At 51.3% G+C, this 21,865-nt stretch overlaps 39 non-coding genes across 39 annotated transcripts; 20 read left to right on the forward strand and 19 right to left on the reverse strand.

Moving 5' to 3' along the window:
- Positions 1-194: 194 nt before the first annotated feature.
- On the reverse strand, positions 195-268 carry TRNAN-GUU (transfer RNA asparagine (anticodon GUU)). Its single transcript has one exon. It is a non-coding gene; the product is annotated as a tRNA-Asn (tRNA).
- Positions 269-415: 147 nt separating this feature from the next.
- On the reverse strand, positions 416-501 carry TRNAY-GUA (transfer RNA tyrosine (anticodon GUA)). The gene is given in 2 exon segments: positions 416-451; positions 465-501. It is a non-coding gene; the product is annotated as a tRNA-Tyr (tRNA).
- Positions 502-872: 371 nt separating this feature from the next.
- TRNAK-CUU (transfer RNA lysine (anticodon CUU)) lies at positions 873-945 on the forward strand. Its single transcript has one exon. It is a non-coding gene; the product is annotated as a tRNA-Lys (tRNA).
- A 241-nt stretch (positions 946-1,186) lies between these two features.
- On the forward strand, positions 1,187-1,258 carry TRNAG-UCC (transfer RNA glycine (anticodon UCC)). Its single transcript has one exon. It is a non-coding gene; the product is annotated as a tRNA-Gly (tRNA).
- Positions 1,259-2,435: 1,177 nt separating this feature from the next.
- On the reverse strand, positions 2,436-2,509 carry TRNAN-GUU (transfer RNA asparagine (anticodon GUU)). The gene has a single exon. It is a non-coding gene; the product is annotated as a tRNA-Asn (tRNA).
- Positions 2,510-2,656: 147 nt separating this feature from the next.
- On the reverse strand, positions 2,657-2,742 carry TRNAY-GUA (transfer RNA tyrosine (anticodon GUA)). Its single transcript is given in 2 exon segments — positions 2,657-2,692; positions 2,706-2,742. It is a non-coding gene; the product is annotated as a tRNA-Tyr (tRNA).
- Positions 2,743-3,113: 371 nt separating this feature from the next.
- Positions 3,114-3,186, forward strand: TRNAK-CUU (transfer RNA lysine (anticodon CUU)). The gene has a single exon. It is a non-coding gene; the product is annotated as a tRNA-Lys (tRNA).
- Positions 3,187-3,427: 241 nt separating this feature from the next.
- Positions 3,428-3,499, forward strand: TRNAG-UCC (transfer RNA glycine (anticodon UCC)). Its single transcript has one exon. It is a non-coding gene; the product is annotated as a tRNA-Gly (tRNA).
- Positions 3,500-4,676: 1,177 nt separating this feature from the next.
- Positions 4,677-4,750, reverse strand: TRNAN-GUU (transfer RNA asparagine (anticodon GUU)). Its single transcript has one exon. It is a non-coding gene; the product is annotated as a tRNA-Asn (tRNA).
- Positions 4,751-4,897: 147 nt separating this feature from the next.
- TRNAY-GUA (transfer RNA tyrosine (anticodon GUA)) lies at positions 4,898-4,983 on the reverse strand. Its single transcript is given in 2 exon segments — positions 4,898-4,933; positions 4,947-4,983. It is a non-coding gene; the product is annotated as a tRNA-Tyr (tRNA).
- Positions 4,984-5,354: 371 nt separating this feature from the next.
- Positions 5,355-5,427, forward strand: TRNAK-CUU (transfer RNA lysine (anticodon CUU)). The gene has a single exon. It is a non-coding gene; the product is annotated as a tRNA-Lys (tRNA).
- Positions 5,428-5,668: 241 nt separating this feature from the next.
- TRNAG-UCC (transfer RNA glycine (anticodon UCC)) lies at positions 5,669-5,740 on the forward strand. Its single transcript has one exon. It is a non-coding gene; the product is annotated as a tRNA-Gly (tRNA).
- A 1,177-nt stretch (positions 5,741-6,917) lies between these two features.
- Positions 6,918-6,991, reverse strand: TRNAN-GUU (transfer RNA asparagine (anticodon GUU)). Its single transcript has one exon. It is a non-coding gene; the product is annotated as a tRNA-Asn (tRNA).
- A 147-nt stretch (positions 6,992-7,138) lies between these two features.
- Positions 7,139-7,224, reverse strand: TRNAY-GUA (transfer RNA tyrosine (anticodon GUA)). Its single transcript is given in 2 exon segments — positions 7,139-7,174; positions 7,188-7,224. It is a non-coding gene; the product is annotated as a tRNA-Tyr (tRNA).
- Positions 7,225-7,595: 371 nt separating this feature from the next.
- TRNAK-CUU (transfer RNA lysine (anticodon CUU)) lies at positions 7,596-7,668 on the forward strand. The gene has a single exon. It is a non-coding gene; the product is annotated as a tRNA-Lys (tRNA).
- Positions 7,669-7,909: 241 nt separating this feature from the next.
- Positions 7,910-7,981, forward strand: TRNAG-UCC (transfer RNA glycine (anticodon UCC)). The gene has a single exon. It is a non-coding gene; the product is annotated as a tRNA-Gly (tRNA).
- A 1,398-nt stretch (positions 7,982-9,379) lies between these two features.
- On the reverse strand, positions 9,380-9,465 carry TRNAY-GUA (transfer RNA tyrosine (anticodon GUA)). Its single transcript is given in 2 exon segments — positions 9,380-9,415; positions 9,429-9,465. It is a non-coding gene; the product is annotated as a tRNA-Tyr (tRNA).
- Positions 9,466-9,836: 371 nt separating this feature from the next.
- On the forward strand, positions 9,837-9,909 carry TRNAK-CUU (transfer RNA lysine (anticodon CUU)). The gene has a single exon. It is a non-coding gene; the product is annotated as a tRNA-Lys (tRNA).
- Positions 9,910-10,150: 241 nt separating this feature from the next.
- TRNAG-UCC (transfer RNA glycine (anticodon UCC)) lies at positions 10,151-10,222 on the forward strand. The gene has a single exon. It is a non-coding gene; the product is annotated as a tRNA-Gly (tRNA).
- A 1,177-nt stretch (positions 10,223-11,399) lies between these two features.
- On the reverse strand, positions 11,400-11,473 carry TRNAN-GUU (transfer RNA asparagine (anticodon GUU)). Its single transcript has one exon. It is a non-coding gene; the product is annotated as a tRNA-Asn (tRNA).
- A 147-nt stretch (positions 11,474-11,620) lies between these two features.
- Positions 11,621-11,706, reverse strand: TRNAY-GUA (transfer RNA tyrosine (anticodon GUA)). The gene is given in 2 exon segments: positions 11,621-11,656; positions 11,670-11,706. It is a non-coding gene; the product is annotated as a tRNA-Tyr (tRNA).
- A 371-nt stretch (positions 11,707-12,077) lies between these two features.
- Positions 12,078-12,150, forward strand: TRNAK-CUU (transfer RNA lysine (anticodon CUU)). The gene has a single exon. It is a non-coding gene; the product is annotated as a tRNA-Lys (tRNA).
- A 241-nt stretch (positions 12,151-12,391) lies between these two features.
- Positions 12,392-12,463, forward strand: TRNAG-UCC (transfer RNA glycine (anticodon UCC)). The gene has a single exon. It is a non-coding gene; the product is annotated as a tRNA-Gly (tRNA).
- A 1,177-nt stretch (positions 12,464-13,640) lies between these two features.
- TRNAN-GUU (transfer RNA asparagine (anticodon GUU)) lies at positions 13,641-13,714 on the reverse strand. Its single transcript has one exon. It is a non-coding gene; the product is annotated as a tRNA-Asn (tRNA).
- A 147-nt stretch (positions 13,715-13,861) lies between these two features.
- TRNAY-GUA (transfer RNA tyrosine (anticodon GUA)) lies at positions 13,862-13,947 on the reverse strand. The gene is given in 2 exon segments: positions 13,862-13,897; positions 13,911-13,947. It is a non-coding gene; the product is annotated as a tRNA-Tyr (tRNA).
- Positions 13,948-14,318: 371 nt separating this feature from the next.
- Positions 14,319-14,391, forward strand: TRNAK-CUU (transfer RNA lysine (anticodon CUU)). The gene has a single exon. It is a non-coding gene; the product is annotated as a tRNA-Lys (tRNA).
- Positions 14,392-14,632: 241 nt separating this feature from the next.
- Positions 14,633-14,704, forward strand: TRNAG-UCC (transfer RNA glycine (anticodon UCC)). Its single transcript has one exon. It is a non-coding gene; the product is annotated as a tRNA-Gly (tRNA).
- Positions 14,705-15,881: 1,177 nt separating this feature from the next.
- Positions 15,882-15,955, reverse strand: TRNAN-GUU (transfer RNA asparagine (anticodon GUU)). The gene has a single exon. It is a non-coding gene; the product is annotated as a tRNA-Asn (tRNA).
- A 147-nt stretch (positions 15,956-16,102) lies between these two features.
- TRNAY-GUA (transfer RNA tyrosine (anticodon GUA)) lies at positions 16,103-16,188 on the reverse strand. The gene is given in 2 exon segments: positions 16,103-16,138; positions 16,152-16,188. It is a non-coding gene; the product is annotated as a tRNA-Tyr (tRNA).
- Positions 16,189-16,559: 371 nt separating this feature from the next.
- Positions 16,560-16,632, forward strand: TRNAK-CUU (transfer RNA lysine (anticodon CUU)). The gene has a single exon. It is a non-coding gene; the product is annotated as a tRNA-Lys (tRNA).
- Positions 16,633-16,873: 241 nt separating this feature from the next.
- On the forward strand, positions 16,874-16,945 carry TRNAG-UCC (transfer RNA glycine (anticodon UCC)). The gene has a single exon. It is a non-coding gene; the product is annotated as a tRNA-Gly (tRNA).
- A 1,177-nt stretch (positions 16,946-18,122) lies between these two features.
- TRNAN-GUU (transfer RNA asparagine (anticodon GUU)) lies at positions 18,123-18,196 on the reverse strand. Its single transcript has one exon. It is a non-coding gene; the product is annotated as a tRNA-Asn (tRNA).
- Positions 18,197-18,343: 147 nt separating this feature from the next.
- TRNAY-GUA (transfer RNA tyrosine (anticodon GUA)) lies at positions 18,344-18,429 on the reverse strand. The gene is given in 2 exon segments: positions 18,344-18,379; positions 18,393-18,429. It is a non-coding gene; the product is annotated as a tRNA-Tyr (tRNA).
- Positions 18,430-18,800: 371 nt separating this feature from the next.
- TRNAK-CUU (transfer RNA lysine (anticodon CUU)) lies at positions 18,801-18,873 on the forward strand. The gene has a single exon. It is a non-coding gene; the product is annotated as a tRNA-Lys (tRNA).
- A 241-nt stretch (positions 18,874-19,114) lies between these two features.
- TRNAG-UCC (transfer RNA glycine (anticodon UCC)) lies at positions 19,115-19,186 on the forward strand. The gene has a single exon. It is a non-coding gene; the product is annotated as a tRNA-Gly (tRNA).
- A 1,177-nt stretch (positions 19,187-20,363) lies between these two features.
- TRNAN-GUU (transfer RNA asparagine (anticodon GUU)) lies at positions 20,364-20,437 on the reverse strand. Its single transcript has one exon. It is a non-coding gene; the product is annotated as a tRNA-Asn (tRNA).
- Positions 20,438-20,584: 147 nt separating this feature from the next.
- TRNAY-GUA (transfer RNA tyrosine (anticodon GUA)) lies at positions 20,585-20,670 on the reverse strand. Its single transcript is given in 2 exon segments — positions 20,585-20,620; positions 20,634-20,670. It is a non-coding gene; the product is annotated as a tRNA-Tyr (tRNA).
- Positions 20,671-21,041: 371 nt separating this feature from the next.
- TRNAK-CUU (transfer RNA lysine (anticodon CUU)) lies at positions 21,042-21,114 on the forward strand. Its single transcript has one exon. It is a non-coding gene; the product is annotated as a tRNA-Lys (tRNA).
- A 241-nt stretch (positions 21,115-21,355) lies between these two features.
- TRNAG-UCC (transfer RNA glycine (anticodon UCC)) lies at positions 21,356-21,427 on the forward strand. Its single transcript has one exon. It is a non-coding gene; the product is annotated as a tRNA-Gly (tRNA).
- The last annotated feature ends 438 nt before the right edge of the window (positions 21,428-21,865 follow it).

The raw sequence follows: 21,865 nt of genomic DNA on the forward strand, positions 1-21,865 counted from the left end.
CTGCAGTTATCTTCCTGAGCCAAAGAAGTGGCTCGATCAACTATGTAAACCTCTTCAACAAACGGCTAGTACATTTGCAAGGGTCTCCAGTGAACGCTTGTTTGTCTGCTCAGTTGCCGGTCACCTGAAGAGAGCCAAAGGACACGCTTTGTTTTAGCCTTCGGGCCCCACTGAGGTAATGGAGAAAACATGAGCGTCCCTGGGTGGGCTCGAACCACCAACCTTTCGGTTAACAGCCGAACGCGCTAACCGATTGCGCCACAGAGACTGCACGCCGAGGGCCGGCGCACCGGCCGAGGGAGACATGAATAATAAAAACAAAGTTCCTTAAAAGGCTTCCCAATTGCACATTTCTAGAGTGCCTTCTAGAGTGCCTTCTAGTTAAAGGGGGAGAGAGGCAGGGTAAAAGAGGGCATCCTTCGAGCCGGAATCGAACCAGCGACCTAAGGATTACTACGTTGACGCTACAGTCCTCCGCTCTACCAGCTGAGCTATCGAAGGGGCCGCCGGTGGGTCGTAGCCCGTGACTCCTTGCATTCAAAGCCAGCGCTTTGCCCTTTGCGTTAGTCCTTCTGCCTTGAGGGATTGGTCTATGCCGCCTCTGCCTGAAAGGTCAAATGCCTTGGCAGCTGTGATGTGGGAAAGCTCGGCTTCACGTTTTGCACAGCGAGAAAACACAATCGAAGCACCTACCGCGTTTTGTTGGGAGCCCAAAAACCACAGCAGCAACGGTGATGTACCTCCCTGACAGCAAGTAAGCGCAGGAGTGTTTGGAAGCGCATTGCGTCTATCAAAACAAATTGGGCCGAAAGTTAGCAAAAAGTGTTTGGCGTCAGTTGGTAGCAAAAGGCCACACGGGAGGCAGCGTCTTAGCCCGGCTAGCTCAGTCGGTAGAGCATGAGACTCTTAATCTCAGGGTCGTGGGTTCGAGCCCCACGTTGGGCGTATGGCATCGCAACGTTTTGGCCCAGTCAGTGGCATTCATGCGCACTGCACGGCCCCACCTTTACCATATCGACTGGCTTCTCTTCCATTCCCTCTACAAACGGGGAAATGTTTCGAGCTTATCTTTCTAGTGGTCAATTCGTATGGCAGCAAGTTGACCTTGCGCTGGGGCGTGGTTCTTATCAGCGCCACGTGTGACACGAATTGGATAGAGATAGTGGCACAGGCCCCGGACAGCCTTGCGTTGGTGGTATAGTGGTGAGCATAGCTGCCTTCCAAGCAGTTGACCCGGGTTCGATTCCCGGCCAACGCACTCCTATCCCTTTTTGGCCTTGCAAAGCGGCCCTAAGCAAAGACCCAAGTCATCCAGGTCCTTGAAGAAAGCTCCTAAGATATCCTGGCTTAGCGACAACTGTGGAGACTTTCTTCGGCATTCGAAAAGTCTCTGGCCTTATGCTTTAACTCGCTCAGGAGGTCCAGCATTATCCAGGGCCAAGGTTCAGCCATTTTGACTACTGATTCCCAAAGAGAATCAACTCTGTCACACACAACATTGCTAAGTATCTGGCAACAACGCTAACACCCTTAGCTGGCATCATATTGCACCATTTGCTATTCGGTGACGAAGGCATCGAATAGCAAATGACCCGCTTTGGACTGTGTCTTGCAAGGCAAGGAAAGGGGTGCATTTGGGCAAGGAGGCCTACAGGAAACCTACCCACACACACCGCTATCTGCTTTTTGGCTCACACCACCCACTGGAACCCAAGCTGGGGCTTCTTAGGACTCTGCAATATCGGGCTGACGCGGTAACAACAAAAAGAGTCTACAGACCCTCTCAGGTGTGCTTTGAAAGCTTGTGGCTAGCCAGACTGGGTCTTGGCTAAACATCCACAAGGTCACGAAAACAAACTGGGGAGAAGCAGAACATTTGGAGAAATATAGTCACCCCCGTAAGCCACTGGAGTGTCAGAAAAACTCCGGAGGATCTTTAACAACAATTGCATCGCTGTGTACTTCAAGTCCAGCAATACACTGGGACGGAAGCTTGTACATCGGCACTATCTGCACTGCCCATTTTGAACATCGCTCTAGCTAGCCAAGCGATTTGACAACAATTGTCACCTTTAGCCACGCCGATCTAGGCACCAATAGCTATGCAGGCTTCCTGCCACCAACAATGGGATCATCTAACTTGAACAGGGCGGTTCTACAATTTTCACACCTCCCCCTGTTCTTGGACAATCAACATCGACACATTCACATGGTGATTGTCTTAAGGTGTGACTAGAAGTGCTGCAGTTATCTTCCTGAGCCAAAGAAGTGGCTCGATCAACTATGTAAACCTCTTCAACAAACGGCTAGTACATTTGCAAGGGTCTCCAGTGAACGCTTGTTTGTCTGCTCAGTTGCCGGTCACCTGAAGAGAGCCAAAGGACACGCTTTGTTTTAGCCTTCGGGCCCCACTGAGGTAATGGAGAAAACATGAGCGTCCCTGGGTGGGCTCGAACCACCAACCTTTCGGTTAACAGCCGAACGCGCTAACCGATTGCGCCACAGAGACTGCACGCCGAGGGCCGGCGCACCGGCCGAGGGAGACATGAATAATAAAAACAAAGTTCCTTAAAAGGCTTCCCAATTGCACATTTCTAGAGTGCCTTCTAGAGTGCCTTCTAGTTAAAGGGGGAGAGAGGCAGGGTAAAAGAGGGCATCCTTCGAGCCGGAATCGAACCAGCGACCTAAGGATTACTACGTTGACGCTACAGTCCTCCGCTCTACCAGCTGAGCTATCGAAGGGCCCGCCGGTGGGTCGTAGCCCGTGACTCCTTGCATTCAAAGCCAGCGCTTTGCCCTTTGCGTTAGTCCTTCTGCCTTGAGGGATTGGTCTATGCCGCCTCTGCCTGAAAGGTCAAATGCCTTGGCAGCTGTGATGTGGGAAAGCTCGGCTTCACGTTTTGCACAGCGAGAAAACACAATCGAAGCACCTACCGCGTTTTGTTGGGAGCCCAAAAACCACAGCAGCAACGGTGATGTACCTCCCTGACAGCAAGTAAGCGCAGGAGTGTTTGGAAGCGCATTGCGTCTATCAAAACAAATTGGGCCGAAAGTTAGCAAAAAGTGTTTGGCGTCAGTTGGTAGCAAGAGGCCACACGGGAGGCAGCGTCTTAGCCCGGCTAGCTCAGTCGGTAGAGCATGAGACTCTTAATCTCAGGGTCGTGGGTTCGAGCCCCACGTTGGGCGTATGGCATCGCAACGTTTTGGCCCAGTCAGTGGCATTCATGCGCACTGCACGGCCCCACCTTTACCATATCGACTGGCTTCTCTTCCATTCCCTCTACAAACGGGGAAATGTTTCGAGCTTATCTTTCTAGTGGTCAATTCGTATGGCAGCAAGTTGACCTTGCGCTGGGGCGTGGTTCTTATCAGCGCCACGTGTGACACGAATTGGATAGAGATAGTGGCACAGGCCCCGGACAGCCTTGCGTTGGTGGTATAGTGGTGAGCATAGCTGCCTTCCAAGCAGTTGACCCGGGTTCGATTCCCGGCCAACGCACTCCTATCCCTTTTTGGCCTTGCAAAGCGGCCCTAAGCAAAGACCCAAGTCACCCAGGTCCTTGAAGAAAGCTCCTAAGATATCCTGGCTTAGCGACAACTGTGGAGACTTTCTTCGGCATTCGAAAAGTCTCTGGCCTTATGCTTTAACTCGCTCAGGAGGTCCAGCATTATCCAGGGCCAAGGTTCAGCCATTTTGACTACTGATTCCCAAAGAGAATCAACTCTGTCACACACAACATTGCTAAGTATCTGGCAACAACGCTAACACCCTTAGCTGGCATCATATTGCACCATTTGCTATTCGGTGACGAAGGCATCGAATAGCAAATGACCCGCTTTGGACTGTGTCTTGCAAGGCAAGGAAAAGGGTGCATTTGGGCAAGGAGGCCTACAGGAAACCTACCCACACACACCGCTATCTGCTTTTTGGCTCACACCACCCACTGGAACCCAAGCTGGGGCTTCTTAGGACTCTGCAATATCGGGCTGACGCGGTAACAACAAAAAGAGTCTACAGACCCTCTCAGGTGTGCTTTGAAAGCTTGTGGCTAGCCAGACTGGGTCTTGGCTAAACATCCACAAGGTCACGAAAACAAACTGGGGAGAAGCAGAACATTTGGAGAAATATAGTCACCCCCGTAAGCCACTGGAGTGTCAGAAAAACTCCGGAGGATCTTTAACAACAATTGCATCGCTGTGTACTTCAAGTCCAGCAATACACTGGGACGGAAGCTTGTACATCGGCACTATCTGCACTGCCCATTTTGAACATCGCTCTAGCTAGCCAAGCGATTTGACAACAATTGTCACCTTTAGCCACGTCGATCTAGGCACCAATAGCTATGCAGGCTTCCTGCCACCAACAATGGGATCATCTAACTTGAACAGGGCGGTTCTACAATTTTCACACCTCCCCCTGTTCTTGGACAATCAACATCGACACATTCACATGGTGATTGTCTTAAGGTGTGACTAGAAGTGCTGCAGTTATCTTCCTGAGCCAAAGAAGTGGCTCGATCAACTATGTAAACCTCTTCAACAAACGGCTAGTACATTTGCAAGGGTCTCCAGTGAACGCTTGTTTGTCTGCTCAGTTGCCGGTCACCTGAAGAGAGCCAAAGGACACGCTTTGTTTTAGCCTTCGGGCCCCACTGAGGTAATGGAGAAAACATGAGCGTCCCTGGGTGGGCTCGAACCACCAACCTTTCGGTTAACAGCCGAACGCGCTAACCGATTGCGCCACAGAGACTGCACGCCGAGGGCCGGCGCACCGGCCGAGGGAGACATGAATAATAAAAACAAAGTTCCTTAAAAGGCTTCCCAATTGCACATTTCTAGAGTGCCTTCTAGAGTGCCTTCTAGTTAAAGGGGGAGAGAGGCAGGGTAAAAGAGGGCATCCTTCGAGCCGGAATCGAACCAGCGACCTAAGGATTACTACGTTGACGCTACAGTCCTCCGCTCTACCAGCTGAGCTATCGAAGGGGCCGCCGGTGGGTCGTAGCCCGTGACTCCTTGCATTCAAAGCCAGCGCTTTGCCCTTTGCGTTAGTCCTTCTGCCTTGAGGGATTGGTCTATGCCGCCTCTGCCTGAAAGGTCAAATGCCTTGGCAGCTGTGATGTGGGAAAGCTCGGCTTCACGTTTTGCACAGCGAGAAAACACAATCGAAGCACCTACCGCGTTTTGTTGGGAGCCCAAAAACCACAGCAGCAACGGTGATGTACCTCCCTGACAGCAAGTAAGCGCAGGAGTGTTTGGAAGCGCATTGCGTCTATCAAAACAAATTGGGCCGAAAGTTAGCAAAAAGTGTTTGGCGTCAGTTGGTAGCAAAAGGCCACACGGGAGGCAGCGTCTTAGCCCGGCTAGCTCAGTCGGTAGAGCATGAGACTCTTAATCTCAGGGTCGTGGGTTCGAGCCCCACGTTGGGCGTATGGCATCGCAACGTTTTGGCCCAGTCAGTGGCATTCATGCGCACTGCACGGCCCCACCTTTACCATATCGACTGGCTTCTCTTCCATTCCCTCTACAAACGGGGAAATGTTTCGAGCTTATCTTTCTAGTGGTCAATTCGTATGGCAGCAAGTTGACCTTGCGCTGGGGCGTGGTTCTTATCAGCGCCACGTGTGACACGAATTGGATAGAGATAGTGGCACAGGCCCCGGACAGCCTTGCGTTGGTGGTATAGTGGTGAGCATAGCTGCCTTCCAAGCAGTTGACCCGGGTTCGATTCCCGGCCAACGCACTCCTATCCCTTTTTGGCCTTGCAAAGCGGCCCTAAGCAAAGACCCAAGTCATCCAGGTCCTTGAAGAAAGCTCCTAAGATATCCTGGCTTAGCGACAACTGTGGAGACTTTCTTCGGCATTCGAAAAGTCTCTGGCCTTATGCTTTAACTCGCTCAGGAGGTCCAGCATTATCCAGGGCCAAGGTTCAGCCATTTTGACTACTGATTCCCAAAGAGAATCAACTCTGTCACACACAACATTGCTAAGTATCTGGCAACAACGCTAACACCCTTAGCTGGCATCATATTGCACCATTTGCTATTCGGTGACGAAGGCATCGAATAGCAAATGACCCGCTTTGGACTGTGTCTTGCAAGGCAAGGAAAAGGGTGCATTTGGGCAAGGAGGCCTACAGGAAACCTACCCACACACACCGCTATCTGCTTTTTGGCTCACACCACCCACTGGAACCCAAGCTGGGGCTTCTTAGGACTCTGCAATATCGGGCTGACGCGGTAACAACAAAAAGAGTCTACAGACCCTCTCAGGTGTGCTTTGAAAGCTTGTGGCTAGCCAGACTGGGTCTTGGCTAAACATCCACAAGGTCACGAAAACAAACTGGGGAGAAGCAGAACATTTGGAGAAATATAGTCACCCCCGTAAGCCACTGGAGTGTCAGAAAAACTCCGGAGGATCTTTAACAACAATTGCATCGCTGTGTACTTCAAGTCCAGCAATACACTGGGACGGAAGCTTGTACATCGGCACTATCTGCACTGCCCATTTTGAACATCGCTCTAGCTAGCCAAGCGATTTGACAACAATTGTCACCTTTAGCCACGCCGATCTAGGCACCAATAGCTATGCAGGCTTCCTGCCACCAACAATGGGATCATCTAACTTGAACAGGGCGGTTCTACAATTTTCACACCTCCCCCTGTTCTTGGACAATCAACATCGACACATTCACATGGTGATTGTCTTAAGGTGTGACTAGAAGTGCTGCAGTTATCTTCCTGAGCCAAAGAAGTGGCTCGATCAACTATGTAAACCTCTTCAACAAACGGCTAGTACATTTGCAAGGGTCTCCAGTGAACGCTTGTTTGTCTGCTCAGTTGCCGGTCACCTGAAGAGAGCCAAAGGACACGCTTTGTTTTAGCCTTCGGGCCCCACTGAGGTAATGGAGAAAACATGAGCGTCCCTGGGTGGGCTCGAACCACCAACCTTTCGGTTAACAGCCGAACGCGCTAACCGATTGCGCCACAGAGACTGCACGCCGAGGGCCGGCGCACCGGCCGAGGGAGACATGAATAATAAAAACAAAGTTCCTTAAAAGGCTTCCCAATTGCACATTTCTAGAGTGCCTTCTAGAGTGCCTTCTAGTTAAAGGGGGAGAGAGGCAGGGTAAAAGAGGGCATCCTTCGAGCCGGAATCGAACCAGCGACCTAAGGATTACTACGTTGACGCTACAGTCCTCCGCTCTACCAGCTGAGCTATCGAAGGGGCCGCCGGTGGGTCGTAGCCCGTGACTCCTTGCATTCAAAGCCAGCGCTTTGCCCTTTGCGTTAGTCCTTCTGCCTTGAGGGATTGGTCTATGCCGCCTCTGCCTGAAAGGTCAAATGCCTTGGCAGCTGTGATGTGGGAAAGCTCGGCTTCACGTTTTGCACAGCGAGAAAACACAATCGAAGCACCTACCGCGTTTTGTTGGGAGCCCAAAAACCACAGCAGCAACGGTGATGTACCTCCCTGACAGCAAGTAAGCGCAGGAGTGTTTGGAAGCGCATTGCGTCTATCAAAACAAATTGGGCCGAAAGTTAGCAAAAAGTGTTTGGCGTCAGTTGGTAGCAAGAGGCCACACGGGAGGCAGCGTCTTAGCCCGGCTAGCTCAGTCGGTAGAGCATGAGACTCTTAATCTCAGGGTCGTGGGTTCGAGCCCCACGTTGGGCGTATGGCATCGCAACGTTTTGGCCCAGTCAGTGGCATTCATGCGCACTGCACGGCCCCACCTTTACCATATCGACTGGCTTCTCTTCCATTCCCTCTACAAACGGGGAAATGTTTCGAGCTTATCTTTCTAGTAGTCAATTCGTATGGCAGCAAGTTGACCTTGCGCTGGGGCGTGGTTCTTATCAGCGCCACGTGTGACACGAATTGGATAGAGATAGTGGCACAGGCCCCGGACAGCCTTGCGTTGGTGGTATAGTGGTGAGCATAGCTGCCTTCCAAGCAGTTGACCCGGGTTCGATTCCCGGCCAACGCACTCCTATCCCTTTTTGGCCTTGCAAAGCGGCCCTAAGCAAAGACCCAAGTCATCCAGGTCCTTGAAGAAAGCTCCTAAGATATCCTGGCTTAGCGACAACTGTGGAGACTTTCTTCGGCATTCGAAAAGTCTCTGGCCTTATGCTTTAACTCGCTCAGGAGGTCCAGCATTATCCAGGGCCAAGGTTCAGCCATTTTGACTACTGATTCCCAAAGAGAATCAACTCTGTCACACACAACATTGCTAAGTATCTGGCAACAACGCTAACACCCTTAGCTGGCATCATATTGCACCATTTGCTATTCGGTGACGAAGGCATCGAATAGCAAATGACCCGCTTTGGACTGTGTCTTGCAAGGCAAGGAAAAGGGTGCATTTGGGCAAGGAGGCCTACAGGAAACCTACCCACACACACCGCTATCTGCTTTTTGGCTCACACCACCCACTGGAACCCAAGCTGGGGCTTCTTAGGACTCTGCAATATCGGGCTGACGCGGTAACAACAAAAAGAGTCTACAGACCCTCTCAGGTGTGCTTTGAAAGCTTGTGGCTAGCCAGACTGGGTCTTGGCTAAACATCCACAAGGTCACGAAAACAAACTGGGGAGAAGCAGAACATTTGGAGAAATATAGTCACCCCCGTAAGCCACTGGAGTGTCAGAAAAACTCCGGAGGATCTTTAACAACAATTGCATCGCTGTGTACTTCAAGTCCAGCAATACACTGGGACGGAAGCTTGTACATCGGCACTATCTGCACTGCCCATTTTGAACATCGCTCTAGCTAGCCAAGCGATTTGACAACAATTGTCACCTTTAGCCACGCCGATCTAGGCACCAATAGCTATGCAGGCTTCCTGCCACCAACAATGGGATCATCTAACTTGAACAGGGCGGTTCTACAATTTTCACACCTCCCCCTGTTCTTGGACAATCAACATCGACACATTCACATGGTGATTGTCTTAAGGTGTGACTAGAAGTGCTGCAGTTATCTTCCTGAGCCAAAGAAGTGGCTCGATCAACTATGTAAACCTCTTCAACAAACGGCTAGTACATTTGCAAGGGTCTCCAGTGAACGCTTGTTTGTCTGCTCAGTTGCCGGTCACCTGAAGAGAGCCAAAGGACACGCTTTGTTTTAGCCTTCGGGCCCCACTGAGGTAATGGAGAAAACATGAGCGTCCCTGGGTGGGCTCGAACCACCAAGCTTTCGGTTAACAGCCGAACGCGCTAACCGATTGCGCCACAGAGACTGCACGCCGAGGGCCGGCGCACCGGCCGAGGGAGACATGAATAATAAAAACAAAGTTCCTTAAAAGGCTTCCCAATTGCACATTTCTAGAGTGCCTTCTAGAGTGCCTTCTAGTTAAAGGGGGAGAGAGGCAGGGTAAAAGAGGGCATCCTTCGAGCTGGAATCGAACCAGCGACCTAAGGATTACTACGTTGACGCTACAGTCCTCCGCTCTACCAGCTGAGCTATCGAAGGGGCCGCCGGTGGGTCGTAGCCCGTGACTCCTTGCATTCAAAGCCAGCGCTTTGCCCTTTGCGTTAGTCCTTCTGCCTTGAGGGATTGGTCTATGCCGCCTCTGCCTGAAAGGTCAAATGCCTTGGCAGCTGTGATGTGGGAAAGCTCGGCTTCACGTTTTGCACAGCGAGAAAACACAATCGAAGCACCTACCGCGTTTTGTTGGGAGCCCAAAAACCACAGCAGCAACGGTGATGTACCTCCCTGACAGCAAGTAAGCGCAGGAGTGTTTGGAAGCGCATTGCGTCTATCAAAACAAATTGGGCCGAAAGTTAGCAAAAAGTGTTTGGCGTCAGTTGGTAGCAAGAGGCCACACGGGAGGCAGCGTCTTAGCCCGGCTAGCTCAGTCGGTAGAGCATGAGACTCTTAATCTCAGGGTCGTGGGTTCGAGCCCCACGTTGGGCGTATGGCATCGCAACGTTTTGGCCCAGTCAGTGGCATTCATGCGCACTGCACGGCCCCACCTTTACCATATCGACTGGCTTCTCTTCCATTCCCTCTACAAACGGGGAAATGTTTCGAGCTTATCTTTCTAGTAGTCAATTCGTATGGCAGCAAGTTGACCTTGCGCTGGGGCGTGGTTCTTATCAGCGCCACGTGTGACACGAATTGGATAGAGATAGTGGCACAGGCCCCAGACAGCCTTGCGTTGGTGGTATAGTGGTGAGCATAGCTGCCTTCCAAGCAGTTGACCCGGGTTCGATTCCCGGCCAACGCACTCCTATCCCTTTTTGGCCTTGCAAAGCGGCCCTAAGCAAAGACCCAAGTCATCCAGGTCCTTGAAGAAAGCTCCTAAGATATCCTGGCTTAGCGACAACTGTGGAGACTTTCTTCGGCATTCGAAAAGTCTCTGGCCTTATGCTTTAACTCGCTCAGGAGGTCCAGCATTATCCAGGGCCAAGGTTCAGCCATTTTGACTACTGATTCCCAAAGAGAATCAACTCTGTCACACACAACATTGCTAAGTATCTGGCAACAACGCTAACATCCTTAGCTGGCATCATATTGCACCATTTGCTATTCGGTGACGAAGGCATCGAATAGCAAATGACCCGCTTTGGACTGTGTCTTGCAAGGCAAGGAAAAGGGTGCATTTGGGCAAGGAGGCCTACAGGAAACCTACCCACACACACCGCTATCTGCTTTTTGGCTCACACCACCCACTGGAACCCAAGCTGGGGCTTCTTAGGACTCTGCAATATCGGGCTGACGCGGTAACAACAAAAAGAGTCTACAGACCCTCTCAGGTGTGCTTTGAAAGCTTGTGGCTAGCCAGACTGGGTCTTGGCTAAACATCCACAAGGTCACGAAAACAAACTGGGGAGAAGCAGAACATTTGGAGAAATATAGTCACCCCCGTAAGCCACTGGAGTGTCAGAAAAACTCCGGAGGATCTTTAACAACAATTGCATCGCTGTGTACTTCAAGTCCAGCAATACACTGGGACGGAAGCTTGTACATCGGCACTATCTGCACTGCCCATTTTGAACATCGCTCTAGCTAGCCAAGCGATTTGACAACAATTGTCACCTTTAGCCACGCCGATCTAGGCACCAATAGCTATGCAGGCTTCCTGCCACCAACAATGGGATCATCTAACTTGAACAGGGCGGTTCTACAATTTTCACACCTCCCCCTGTTCTTGGACAATCAACATCGACACATTCACATGGTGATTGTCTTAAGGTGTGACTAGAAGTGCTGCAGTTATCTTCCTGAGCCAAAGAAGTGGCTCGATCAACTATGTAAACCTCTTCAACAAACGGCTAGTACATTTGCAAGGGTCTCCAGTGAACGCTTGTTTGTCTGCTCAGTTGCCGGTCACCTGAAGAGAGCCAAAGGACACGCTTTGTTTTAGCCTTCGGGCCCCACTGAGGTAATGGAGAAAACATGAGCGTCCCTGGGTGGGCTCGAACCACCAACCTTTCGGTTAACAGCCGAACGCGCTAACCGATTGCGCCACAGAGACTGCACGCCGAGGGCCGGCGCACCGGCCGAGGGAGACATGAATAATAAAAACAAAGTTCCTTAAAAGGCTTCCCAATTGCACATTTCTAGAGTGCCTTCTAGAGTGCCTTCTAGTTAAAGGGGGAGAGAGGCAGGGTAAAAGAGGGCATCCTTCGAGCCGGAATCGAACCAGCGACCTAAGGATTACTACGTTGACGCTACAGTCCTCCGCTCTACCAGCTGAGCTATCGAAGGGGCCGCCGGTGGGTCGTAGCCCGTGACTCCTTGCATTCAAAGCCAGCGCTTTGCCCTTTGCGTTAGTCCTTCTGCCTTGAGGGATTGGTCTATGCCGCCTCTGCCTGAAAGGTCAAATGCCTTGGCAGCTGTGATGTGGGAAAGCTCGGCTTCACGTTTTGCACAGCGAGAAAACACAATCGAAGCACCTACCGCGTTTTGTTGGGAGCCCAAAAACCACAGCAGCAACGGTGATGTACCTCCCTGACAGCAAGTAAGCGCAGGAGTGTTTGGAAGCGCATTGCGTCTATCAAAACAAATTGGGCCGAAAGTTAGCAAAAAGTGTTTGGCGTCAGTTGGTAGCAAAAGGCCACACGGGAGGCAGCGTCTTAGCCCGGCTAGCTCAGTCGGTAGAGCATGAGACTCTTAATCTCAGGGTCGTGGGTTCGAGCCCCACGTTGGGCGTATGGCATCGCAACGTTTTGGCCCAGTCAGTGGCATTCATGCGCACTGCACGGCCCCACCTTTACCATATCGACTGGCTTCTCTTCCATTCCCTCTACAAACGGGGAAATGTTTCGAGCTTATCTTTCTAGTGGTCAATTCGTATGGCAGCAAGTTGACCTTGCGCTGGGGCGTGGTTCTTATCAGCGCCACGTGTGACACGAATTGGATAGAGATAGTGGCACAGGCCCCGGACAGCCTTGCGTTGGTGGTATAGTGGTGAGCATAGCTGCCTTCCAAGCAGTTGACCCGGGTTCGATTCCCGGCCAACGCACTCCTATCCCTTTTTGGCCTTGCAAAGCGGCCCTAAGCAAAGACCCAAGTCATCCAGGTCCTTGAAGAAAGCTCCTAAGATATCCTGGCTTAGCGACAACTGTGGAGACTTTCTTCGGCATTCGAAAAGTCTCTGGCCTTATGCTTTAACTCGCTCAGGAGGTCCAGCATTATCCAGGGCCAAGGTTCAGCCATTTTGACTACTGATTCCCAAAGAGAATCAACTCTGTCACACACAACATTGCTAAGTATCTGGCAACAACGCTAACACCCTTAGCTGGCATCATATTGCACCATTTGCTATTCGGTGACGAAGGCATCGAATAGCAAATGACCCGCTTTGGACTGTGTCTTGCAAGGCAAGGAAAGGGGTGCATTTGGGCAAGGAGGCCTACAGGAAACCTACCCACACACACCGCTATCTGCTTTTTGGCTCACACCACCCACTGGAACCCAAGCTGGGGCTTCTTAGGACTCTGCAATATCGGGCTGACGCGGTAACAACAAAAAGAGTCTACAGACCCTCTCAGGTGTGCTTTGAAAGCTTGTGGCTAGCCAGACTGGGTCTTGGCTAAACATCCACAAGGTCACGAAAACAAACTGGGGAGAAGCAGAACATTTGGAGAAATATAGTCACCCCCGTAAGCCACTGGAGTGTCAGAAAAACTCCGGAGGATCTTTAACAACAATTGCATCGCTGTGTACTTCAAGTCCAGCAATACACTGGGACGGAAGCTTGTACATCGGCACTATCTGCACTGCCCATTTTGAACATCGCTCTAGCTAGCCAAGCGATTTGACAACAATTGTCACCTTTAGCCACGCCGATCTAGGCACCAATAGCTATGCAGGCTTCCTGCCACCAACAATGGGATCATCTAACTTGAACAGGGCGGTTCTACAATTTTCACACCTCCCCCTGTTCTTGGACAATCAACATCGACACATTCACATGGTGATTGTCTTAAGGTGTGACTAGAAGTGCTGCAGTTATCTTCCTGAGCCAAAGAAGTGGCTCGATCAACTATGTAAACCTCTTCAACAAACGGCTAGTACATTTGCAAGGGTCTCCAGTGAACGCTTGTTTGTCTGCTCAGTTGCCGGTCACCTGAAGAGAGCCAAAGGACACGCTTTGTTTTAGCCTTCGGGCCCCACTGAGGTAATGGAGAAAACATGAGCGTCCCTGGGTGGGCTCGAACCACCAACCTTTCGGTTAACAGCCGAACGCGCTAACCGATTGCGCCACAGAGACTGCACGCCGAGGGCCGGCGCACCGGCCGAGGGAGACATGAATAATAAAAACAAAGTTCCTTAAAAGGCTTCCCAATTGCACATTTCTAGAGTGCCTTCTAGAGTGCCTTCTAGTTAAAGGGGGAGAGAGGCAGGGTAAAAGAGGGCATCCTTCGAGCCGGAATCGAACCAGCGACCTAAGGATTACTACGTTGACGCTACAGTCCTCCGCTCTACCAGCTGAGCTATCGAAGGGCCCGCCGGTGGGTCGTAGCCCGTGACTCCTTGCATTCAAAGCCAGCGCTTTGCCCTTTGCGTTAGTCCTTCTGCCTTGAGGGATTGGTCTATGCCGCCTCTGCCTGAAAGGTCAAATGCCTTGGCAGCTGTGATGTGGGAAAGCTCGGCTTCACGTTTTGCACAGCGAGAAAACACAATCGAAGCACCTACCGCGTTTTGTTGGGAGCCCAAAAACCACAGCAGCAACGGTGATGTACCTCCCTGACAGCAAGTAAGCGCAGGAGTGTTTGGAAGCGCATTGCGTCTATCAAAACAAATTGGGCCGAAAGTTAGCAAAAAGTGTTTGGCGTCAGTTGGTAGCAAGAGGCCACACGGGAGGCAGCGTCTTAGCCCGGCTAGCTCAGTCGGTAGAGCATGAGACTCTTAATCTCAGGGTCGTGGGTTCGAGCCCCACGTTGGGCGTATGGCATCGCAACGTTTTGGCCCAGTCAGTGGCATTCATGCGCACTGCACGGCCCCACCTTTACCATATCGACTGGCTTCTCTTCCATTCCCTCTACAAACGGGGAAATGTTTCGAGCTTATCTTTCTAGTGGTCAATTCGTATGGCAGCAAGTTGACCTTGCGCTGGGGCGTGGTTCTTATCAGCGCCACGTGTGACATGAATTGGATAGAGATAGTGGCACAGGCCCCGGACAGCCTTGCGTTGGTGGTATAGTGGTGAGCATAGCTGCCTTCCAAGCAGTTGACCCGGGTTCGATTCCCGGCCAACGCACTCCTATCCCTTTTTGGCCTTGCAAAGCGGCCCTAAGCAAAGACCCAAGTCATCCAGGTCCTTGAAGAAAGCTCCTAAGATATCCTGGCTTAGCGACAACTGTGGAGACTTTCTTCGGCATTCGAAAAGTCTCTGGCCTTATGCTTTAACTCGCTCAGGAGGTCCAGCATTATCCAGGGCCAAGGTTCAGCCATTTTGACTACTGATTCCCAAAGAGAATCAACTCTGTCACACACAACATTGCTAAGTATCTGGCAACAACGCTAACACCCTTAGCTGGCATCATATTGCACCATTTGCTATTCGGTGACGAAGGCATCGAATAGCAAATGACCCGCTTTGGACTGTGTCTTGCAAGGCAAGGAAAGGGGTGCATTTGGGCAAGGAGGCCTACAGGAAACCTACCCACACACACCGCTATCTGCTTTTTGGCTCACACCACCCACTGGAACCCAAGCTGGGGCTTCTTAGGACTCTGCAATATCGGGCTGACGCGGTAACAACAAAAAGAGTCTACAGACCCTCTCAGGTGTGCTTTGAAAGCTTGTGGCTAGCCAGACTGGGTCTTGGCTAAACATCCACAAGGTCACGAAAACAAACTGGGGAGAAGCAGAACATTTGGAGAAATATAGTCACCCCCGTAAGCCACTGGAGTGTCAGAAAAACTCCGGAGGATCTTTAACAACAATTGCATCGCTGTGTACTTCAAGTCCAGCAATACACTGGGACGGAAGCTTGTACATCGGCACTATCTGCACTGCCCATTTTGAACATCGCTCTAGCTAGCCAAGCGATTTGACAACAATTGTCACCTTTAGCCACGCCGATCTAGGCACCAATAGCTATGCAGGCTTCCTGCCACCAACAATGGGATCATCTAACTTGAACAGGGCGGTTCTACAATTTTCACACCTCCCCCTGTTCTTGGACAATCAACATCGACACATTCACATGGTGATTGTCTTAAGGTGTGACTAGAAGTGCTGCAGTTATCTTCCTGAGCCAAAGAAGTGGCTCGATCAACTATGTAAACCTCTTCAACAAACGGCTAGTACATTTGCAAGGGTCTCCAGTGAACGCTTGTTTGTCTGCTCAGTTGCCGGTCACCTGAAGAGAGCCAAAGGACACGCTTTGTTTTAGCCTTCGGGCCCCACTGAGGTAATGGAGAAAACATGAGCGTCCCTGGGTGGGCTCGAACCACCAACCTTTCGGTTAACAGCCGAACGCGCTAACCGATTGCGCCACAGAGACTGCACGCCGAGGGCCGGCGCACCGGCCGAGGGAGACATGAATAATAAAAACAAAGTTCCTTAAAAGGCTTCCCAATTGCACATTTCTAGAGTGCCTTCTAGAGTGCCTTCTAGTTAAAGGGGGAGAGAGGCAGGGTAAAAGAGGGCATCCTTCGAGCCGGAATCGAACCAGCGACCTAAGGATTACTACGTTGACGCTACAGTCCTCCGCTCTACCAGCTGAGCTATCGAAGGGGCCGCCGGTGGGTCGTAGCCCGTGACTCCTTGCATTCAAAGCCAGCGCTTTGCCCTTTGCGTTAGTCCTTCTGCCTTGAGGGATTGGTCTATGCCGCCTCTGCCTGAAAGGTCAAATGCCTTGGCAGCTGTGATGTGGGAAAGCTCGGCTTCACGTTTTGCACAGCGAGAAAACACAATCGAAGCACCTACCGCGTTTTGTTGGGAGCCCAAAAACCACAGCAGCAACGGTGATGTACCTCCCTGACAGCAAGTAAGCGCAGGAGTGTTTGGAAGCGCATTGCGTCTATCAAAACAAATTGGGCCGAAAGTTAGCAAAAAGTGTTTGGCGTCAGTTGGTAGCAAGAGGCCACACGGGAGGCAGCGTCTTAGCCCGGCTAGCTCAGTCGGTAGAGCATGAGACTCTTAATCTCAGGGTCGTGGGTTCGAGCCCCACGTTGGGCGTATGGCATCGCAACGTTTTGGCCCAGTCAGTGGCATTCATGCGCACTGCACGGCCCCACCTTTACCATATCGACTGGCTTCTCTTCCATTCCCTCTACAAACGGGGAAATGTTTCGAGCTTATCTTTCTAGTGGTCAATTCGTATGGCAGCAAGTTGACCTTGCGCTGGGGCGTGGTTCTTATCAGCGCCACGTGTGACACGAATTGGATAGAGATAGTGGCACAGGCCCCGGACAGCCTTGCGTTGGTGGTATAGTGGTGAGCATAGCTGCCTTCCAAGCAGTTGACCCGGGTTCGATTCCCGGCCAACGCACTCCTATCCCTTTTTGGCCTTGCAAAGCGGCCCTAAGCAAAGACCCAAGTCATCCAGGTCCTTGAAGAAAGCTCCTAAGATATCCTGGCTTAGCGACAACTGTGGAGACTTTCTTCGGCATTCGAAAAGTCTCTGGCCTTATGCTTTAACTCGCTCAGGAGGTCCAGCATTATCCAGGGCCAAGGTTCAGCCATTTTGACTACTGATTCCCAAAGAGAATCAACTCTGTCACACACAACATTGCTAAGTATCTGGCAACAACGCTAACACCCTTAGCTGGCATCATATTGCACCATTTGCTATTCGGTGACGAAGGCATCGAATAGCAAATGACCCGCTTTGGACTGTGTCTTGCAAGGCAAGGAAAGGGGTGCATTTGGGCAAGGAGGCCTACAGGAAACCTACCCACACACACCGCTATCTGCTTTTTGGCTCACACCACCCACTGGAACCCAAGCTGGGGCTTCTTAGGACTCTGCAATATCGGGCTGACGCGGTAACAACAAAAAGAGTCTACAGACCCTCTCAGGTGTGCTTTGAAAGCTTGTGGCTAGCCAGACTGGGTCTTGGCTAAACATCCACAAGGTCACGAAAACAAACTGGGGAGAAGCAGAACATTTGGAGAAATATAGTCACCCCCGTAAGCCACTGGAGTGTCAGAAAAACTCCGGAGGATCTTTAACAACAATTGCATCGCTGTGTACTTCAAGTCCAGCAATACACTGGGACGGAAGCTTGTACATCGGCACTATCTGCACTGCCCATTTTGAACATCGCTCTAGCTAGCCAAGCGATTTGACAACAATTGTCACCTTTAGCCACGCCGATCTAGGCACCAATAGCTATGCAGGCTTCCTGCCACCAACAATGGGATCATCTAACTTGAACAGGGCGGTTCTACAATTTTCACACCTCCCCCTGTTCTTGGACAATCAACATCGACACATTCACATGGTGATTGTCTTAAGGTGTGACTAGAAGTGCTGCAGTTATCTTCCTGAGCCAAAGAAGTGGCTCGATCAACTATGTAAACCTCTTCAACAAACGGCTAGTACATTTGCAAGGGTCTCCAGTGAACGCTTGTTTGTCTGCTCAGTTGCCGGTCACCTGAAGAGAGCCAAAGGACACGCTTTGTTTTAGCCTTCGGGCCCCACTGAGGTAATGGAGAAAACATGAGCGTCCCTGGGTGGGCTCGAACCACCAACCTTTCGGTTAACAGCCGAACGCGCTAACCGATTGCGCCACAGAGACTGCACGCCGAGGGCCGGCGCACCGGCCGAGGGAGACATGAATAATAAAAACAAAGTTCCTTAAAAGGCTTCCCAATTGCACATTTCTAGAGTGCCTTCTAGAGTGCCTTCTAGTTAAAGGGGGAGAGAGGCAGGGTAAAAGAGGGCATCCTTCGAGCCGGAATCGAACCAGCGACCTAAGGATTACTACGTTGACGCTACAGTCCTCCGCTCTACCAGCTGAGCTATCGAAGGGGCCGCCGGTGGGTCGTAGCCCGTGACTCCTTGCATTCAAAGCCAGCGCTTTGCCCTTTGCGTTAGTCCTTCTGCCTTGAGGGATTGGTCTATGCCGCCTCTGCCTGAAAGGTCAAATGCCTTGGCAGCTGTGATGTGGGAAAGCTCGGCTTCACATTTTGCACAGCGAGAAAACACAATCGAAGCACCTACCGCGTTTTGTTGGGAGCCCAAAAACCACAGCAGCAACGGTGATGTACCTCCCTGACAGCAAGTAAGCGCAGGAGTGTTTGGAAGCGCATTGCGTCTATCAAAACAAATTGGGCCGAAAGTTAGCAAAAAGTGTTTGGCGTCAGTTGGTAGCAAGAGGCCACACGGGAGGCAGCGTCTTAGCCCGGCTAGCTCAGTCGGTAGAGCATGAGACTCTTAATCTCAGGGTCGTGGGTTCGAGCCCCACGTTGGGCGTATGGCATCGCAACGTTTTGGCCCAGTCAGTGGCATTCATGCGCACTGCACGGCCCCACCTTTACCATATCGACTGGCTTCTCTTCCATTCCCTCTACAAACGGGGAAATGTTTCGAGCTTATCTTTCTAGTGGTCAATTCGTATGGCAGCAAGTTGACCTTGCGCTGGGGCGTGGTTCTTATCAGCGCCACGTGTGACACGAATTGGATAGAGATAGTGGCACAGGCCCCGGACAGCCTTGCGTTGGTGGTATAGTGGTGAGCATAGCTGCCTTCCAAGCAGTTGACCCGGGTTCGATTCCCGGCCAACGCACTCCTATCCCTTTTTGGCCTTGCAAAGCGGCCCTAAGCAAAGACCCAAGTCATCCAGGTCCTTGAAGAAAGCTCCTAAGATATCCTGGCTTAGCGACAACTGTGGAGACTTTCTTCGGCATTCGAAAAGTCTCTGGCCTTATGCTTTAACTCGCTCAGGAGGTCCAGCATTATCCAGGGCCAAGGTTCAGCCATTTTGACTACTGATTCCCAAAGAGAATCAACTCTGTCACACACAACATTGCTAAGTATCTGGCAACAACGCTAACACCCTTAGCTGGCATCATATTGCACCATTTGCTATTCGGTGACGAAGGCATCGAATAGCAAATGACCCGCTTTGGACTGTGTCTTGCAAGGCAAGGAAAGGGGTGCATTTGGGCAAGGAGGCCTACAGGAAACCTACCCACACACACCGCTATCTGCTTTTTGGCTCACACCACCCACTGGAACCCAAGCTGGGGCTTCTTAGGACTCTGCAATATCGGGCTGACGCGGTAACAACAAAAAGAGTCTACAGACCCTCTCAGGTGTGCTTTGAAAGCTTGTGGCTAGCCAGACTGGGTCTTGGCTAAACATCCACAAGGTCACGAAAACAAACTGGGGAGAAGCAGAACATTTGGAGAAATATAGTCACCCCCGTAAGCCACTGGAGTGTCAGAAAAACTCCGGAGGATCTTTAACAACAATTGCATCGCTGTGTACTTCAAGTCCAGCAATACACTGGGACGGAAGCTTGTACATCGGCACTATCTGCACTGCCCATTTTGAACATCGCTCTAGCTAGCCAAGCGATTTGACAACAATTGTCACCTTTAGCCACGCCGATCTAGGCACCAATAGCTATGCAGGCTTCCTGCCACCAACAATGGGATCATCTAACTTGAACAGGGCGGTTCTACAATTTTCACACCTCCCCCTGTTCTTGGACAATCAACATCGACACATTCACATGGTGATTGTCTTAAGGTGTGACTAGAAGTGCTGCAGTTATCTTCCTGAGCCAAAGAAGTGGCTCGATCAACTATGTAAACCTCTTCAACAAACGGCTAGTACATTTGCAAGGGTCTCCAGTGAACGCTTGTTTGTCTGCTCAGTTGCCGGTCACCTGAAGAGAGCCAAAGGACACGCTTTGTTTTAGCCTTCGGGCCCCACTGAGGTAATGGAGAAAACATGAGCGTCCCTGGGTGGGCTCGAACCACCAACCTTTCGGTTAACAGCCGAACGCGCTAACCGATTGCGCCACAGAGACTGCACGCCGAGGGCCGGCGCACCGGCCGAGGGAGACATGAATAATAAAAACAAAGTTCCTTAAAAGGCTTCCCAATTGCACATTTCTAGAGTGCCTTCTAGAGTGCCTTCTAGTTAAAGGGGGAGAGAGGCAGGGTAAAAGAGGGCATCCTTCGAGCCGGAATCGAACCAGCGACCTAAGGATTACTACGTTGACGCTACAGTCCTCCGCTCTACCAGCTGAGCTATCGAAGGGGCCGCCGGTGGGTCGTAGCCCGTGACTCCTTGCATTCAAAGCCAGCGCTTTGCCCTTTGCGTTAGTCCTTCTGCCTTGAGGGATTGGTCTATGCCGCCTCTGCCTGAAAGGTCAAATGCCTTGGCAGCTGTGATGTGGGAAAGCTCGGCTTCACGTTTTGCACAGCGAGAAAACACAATCGAAGCACCTACCGCGTTTTGTTGGGAGCCCAAAAACCACAGCAGCAACGGTGATGTACCTCCCTGACAGCAAGTAAGCGCAGGAGTGTTTGGAAGCGCATTGCGTCTATCAAAACAAATTGGGCCGAAAGTTAGCAAAAAGTGTTTGGCGTCAGTTGGTAGCAAGAGGCCACACGGGAGGCAGCGTCTTAGCCCGGCTAGCTCAGTCGGTAGAGCATGAGACTCTTAATCTCAGGGTCGTGGGTTCGAGCCCCACGTTGGGCGTATGGCATCGCAACGTTTTGGCCCAGTCAGTGGCATTCATGCGCACTGCACGGCCCCACCTTTACCATATCGACTGGCTTCTCTTCCATTCCCTCTACAAACGGGGAAATGTTTCGAGCTTATCTTTCTAGTGGTCAATTCGTATGGCAGCAAGTTGACCTTGCGCTGGGGCGTGGTTCTTATCAGCGCCACGTGTGACACGAATTGGATAGAGATAGTGGCACAGGCCCCGGACAGCCTTGCGTTGGTGGTATAGTGGTGAGCATAGCTGCCTTCCAAGCAGTTGACCCGGGTTCGATTCCCGGCCAACGCACTCCTATCCCTTTTTGGCCTTGCAAAGCGGCCCTAAGCAAAGACCCAAGTCATCCAGGTCCTTGAAGAAAGCTCCTAAGATATCCTGGCTTAGCGACAACTGTGGAGACTTTCTTCGGCATTCGAAAAGTCTCTGGCCTTATGCTTTAACTCGCTCAGGAGGTCCAGCATTATCCAGGGCCAAGGTTCAGCCATTTTGACTACTGATTCCCAAAGAGAATCAACTCTGTCACACACAACATTGCTAAGTATCTGGCAACAACGCTAACACCCTTAGCTGGCATCATATTGCACCATTTGCTATTCGGTGACGAAGGCATCGAATAGCAAATGACCCGCTTTGGACTGTGTCTTGCAAGGCAAGGAAAGGGGTGCATTTGGGCAAGGAGGCCTACAGGAAACCTACCCACACACACCGCTATCTGCTTTTTGGCTCACA

This window comes from Aquarana catesbeiana, unplaced genomic scaffold (genome assembly GCF_042186555.1).
Source record: "Aquarana catesbeiana isolate 2022-GZ unplaced genomic scaffold, ASM4218655v1 unanchor86, whole genome shotgun sequence".
Taxonomy (NCBI): Eukaryota; Metazoa; Chordata; class Amphibia; order Anura; family Ranidae; genus Aquarana; species Aquarana catesbeiana.